Source organism: Salvelinus alpinus, chromosome 30, assembly GCF_045679555.1.
Source record: "Salvelinus alpinus chromosome 30, SLU_Salpinus.1, whole genome shotgun sequence".
In the NCBI taxonomy this organism is placed as follows: domain Eukaryota; kingdom Metazoa; phylum Chordata; class Actinopteri; order Salmoniformes; family Salmonidae; genus Salvelinus; species Salvelinus alpinus.
Genome location: NC_092115.1, coordinates 13,167,652 through 13,171,387, shown reverse-complemented (window position 1 = coordinate 13,171,387; position 3,736 = coordinate 13,167,652).

The window sequence follows — 3,736 nt, the reverse complement described above, 5'->3', positions numbered from 1 at the left end:
GGCTTTTTTATAATTATTTCTGCATAATCACGGTAGGCCTGCAGAGCATATCCAGTGTTAAATATAGAAAAGAGATCTACCTTGTCCGTACCTGTACAGATGCAGTTGCTCTAGGATAGTCACCTGATGTTTGCTACCCAATGTATTATTTTAGGAGCGCAGTAGCCTAAGCCTGCAAAAGTTTGGTAGGTATCAAAGAGAGAGGCACATTGTATTGGTAGGCTCCCAGCCATATTATTGTTCTTCGACTTTGCTTGCAACAGAAATGACAAAAATAGACTGTCACTGCCCCAAATGGCACCCTACCCCCTACATTGTGCACTACTTTTGACATTTGGAATGTACAGTTGTGGCCAAAAGTTTTGAGAAGGACACAAATATTAATTTTCACAAAGTCTGCTGCCTCAGTTTGTATGATGGCAATTTGCATATACTCCAGAATGTTATGAAGAGTGATCAGATGAATTGCAATTAATTGCAAAGTCACTCTTTGCCATGCAAATGAACTGAATCTCCCAAAAACATTTCCACTGCATTTCAGCCCTGCCACAAAAGGACCAGCTGGCATCATGTCAGTGATTCTCTAACACAGGTGTGAGTGTTGATGAGGACATGGCTGGAGATCACTCTGTCATGCTGATTGAGTTCAAATAACAGACTAAAAGCTTCAAAAGGAGGGTGCTTGGAATCATTGTTTTTCCTCTGTCAACCATGGTTATCTGCAAGGAAACACGTGCCGTCATCATTGCTTTGCACAAAAAGGGCTTCACAGGCAAGGATATTGCACCTAAATCAACCATTTATCGGATCATCAACAACTTCAAGGAGAGCGGTTCAATTGTTGTGAAGGCTTTAGGGCGCCCAAGAAAGTCCAGCAAGCGCCAGGACCTTCTCCTAAAGTTGATTCAGCTGCGGGATCGGGGCACCACCAGTACAGAGCTTGCTCAGGAATGGCAGCAGGCAGGTGAGAGTGCATCTGCACGCACAGTGAGGCAAAGACTTTTGGAAGATGGTCTGGTGTCAAGAAGGGCAGCAAAGAAGACACTTCTCTCCAGGAAAAACATCAGGGACAGACTGATATTCTGCAAAAGGTACAGGGATTGGACTGCTGAAGACTGGGGTTAAGTCATTTTCTCTGATGAATCCCCTTTCCGATTGTTTGGGGCATCCGGAAAAAAGCTTGTCCGGAGAAGACAAGGTGAGCGCTACCATCAGTCCTGTGTCATGCCAACAGTAAAGCATCCTGAGACCATTCATATGTGGGGTTGCTTCTCAGCCAAGGGAGTGGGCTCACTCACAATTTTGCCTAAGAACACAGACATGAATAAAGAATGGTACCAACACATCCTCCGAGAGCAACTTCTCCCAACCATCCAGGAACAGTTGTGACGAACAATGCCTTTTCCAGCATGATGGAGCATCTTGCCATAAGGCAAAAGTGATAACTAAGTTGCTTGGGGAACAAAACATCGATATGTTGGGTCCATGGCCAGGAAACTCCCCAGACCTTAATCCCATTGAGAACTTGTGGTCAATCCTCAAGAGGCGGGTGGACAAACAAAAACCCACAAATTCTGACAAACCAAGCATTGATTATGCAAGAATGGGCTGCCATCAGTCAGGATGTGGCCCAGACGTTAATTGACAGCATGCCAGGGCGGATTGCAGAGGTCTTGAAAAAGAAGGGTCAACAATGCAAATATTGACTCTTTGCATCAACTTCATGTAATTGTCAATAAAAGCCTTTGACACTTATGAAATGCTTGTAATTACACTTCAGTATTCCAAAGTAACATCTGACAATTATCTAAAGACACTGAAGCAGCAAACTTTGTGGAAATTAATATTTGTGTCATTCTCTCAACTTTTGGCCACGACTGTACACTGGTCAGTATGACACTGAACCGAGTGGTGCTAGAAAGGAAACTACTTTTCAGTCATAATATGAAGTCCTCTATTTAATAATCTGATTATTCCTATTGTCAGTAAACATCGGCAAAAAAAGACTTGTTGCCATCGGTCACCAACGCTCTGGATAACATGAAAACAGCTTAACCAGCTCTGCTAGGGCAAGTAAAATGGTCAGTGAGGTGTTCTCTCATTTATGTCTGGAAGTAGCTGGCTAGCTAACTTTAGACAGTTAGCTTGGGTGCTCTACTGCCATTGTGAGGTCAGAAGGTCTGGATCAACAATACTCCGCGCCCAGACGCAACATGCAAAGTGTTGGTTTCATGAGCTAAAATAAAAAATCCCAGATATGTTCTATACGCTCAAAACGGCACAAATTTGTTTACATCCTTGTTAGTCAGCATTCCTCCTTTGCCAAGATAGTTAATCCACTTGACAGGTGTGGCATATCAAGAAGCTGATTCAACAGCATGATCATTACACAGGTGCACCTTGTGCTGGGGACAAAAGGACACTCTAAAATGTGCAGTTTTGTTACACAACACGTCTCAAGTTGAGGGAGTGTGCAATTGACATGCTGAATGCAGGAATGTCCACGAGAGCTGTTGCCAGATAATTTAATGTTAATTTCTCCCCCATAAACTGCCTCCAATGTCTTTTGGAGAATTTGTCAGTATGTCCAACCGGCCTCACAATGGCAGACCACGTGTAACCACGTCAGCCCAGGACCTTCACATCCAGCTTCTTCACCTGCAGGATCGTCTGAGACCAGCCACCCCGACAGCTGATGAAACCAAGGAGTATTTCTGTCTAATAAAGCCCTTTTGTGAGAGAAAAAACTCATTCAGATTGGCTTGGCTCCCAAGTGTGGGCCTATGCCCCTGCCCAGTCATGTGAAATCCATAAATTAGGGCCTAATGGATTTATTAAATTGACTGATTTCCTTATATGAACTGTAACATAGTAAAATCATTGATATTGTTGCATATATATATATTTGTTCAGAATAAATGAATGGTGGACACTCTGGAGGATTCCTTCATCTTTAGGATAAAACAAACCCTTAGTAAGGAGCTCAACTTGAATCCTACAAGAAAAGCTTAAACATTGACTGTGGCTGTAGGAAATCCATTCATAAGACTAAAGAGTCCACACAGAACTGTACAACTCCCTCTCTTCAGTGCAGATTATGTAGCAAGTTTTTAAAAATGTATATGTTCCACCTCTCACTCAGGCCACTTTCAGAGTGGCACTGTTTAATGGCAGTCTCTGACAAACACTACTATTACAATAGTTCATCAACGGCCTGGGACTATGTTTGATGGAACTAATCTCAAAAATGAAAACTACCAGGTTAACAAGCCAGTCTTGTTGGAAGGAAATTACTCCTCAATGGTCAAGTTGAGGCTTGCTAGAAGCTAACGAATAGAATACTACATTTTATATATATGTAGCGAAACTAATTACACATGTAATTTAAATTGTATCTCAGTAGTTTCTGATGAAAAGCCAACTGACATTTATTCCTGATTATTATTTGACCATGCTTGTCATTTATGAACATTTTGAACATGTTCTGTTATAATCTCCACCCGGCACAGCCAGAAGAGGACTGGCCACCCCTCATAGCCTGGTTTCTTCCTAGGTTTTGGCCTTTCTAGGGAGTTTTTCCTAGCCACTGTGCTTCTACACCTGCATTGCTTGCTGTTTGGGGTTTTAGGCTGGGTTTCTGTACAGCACTTCGAGATATTAGCTGATTTACGAAGGACTATATAAAATAAACTTGATTGATAGTTTCTAATGGGTAGTAATTTCACAGAAAAAAATG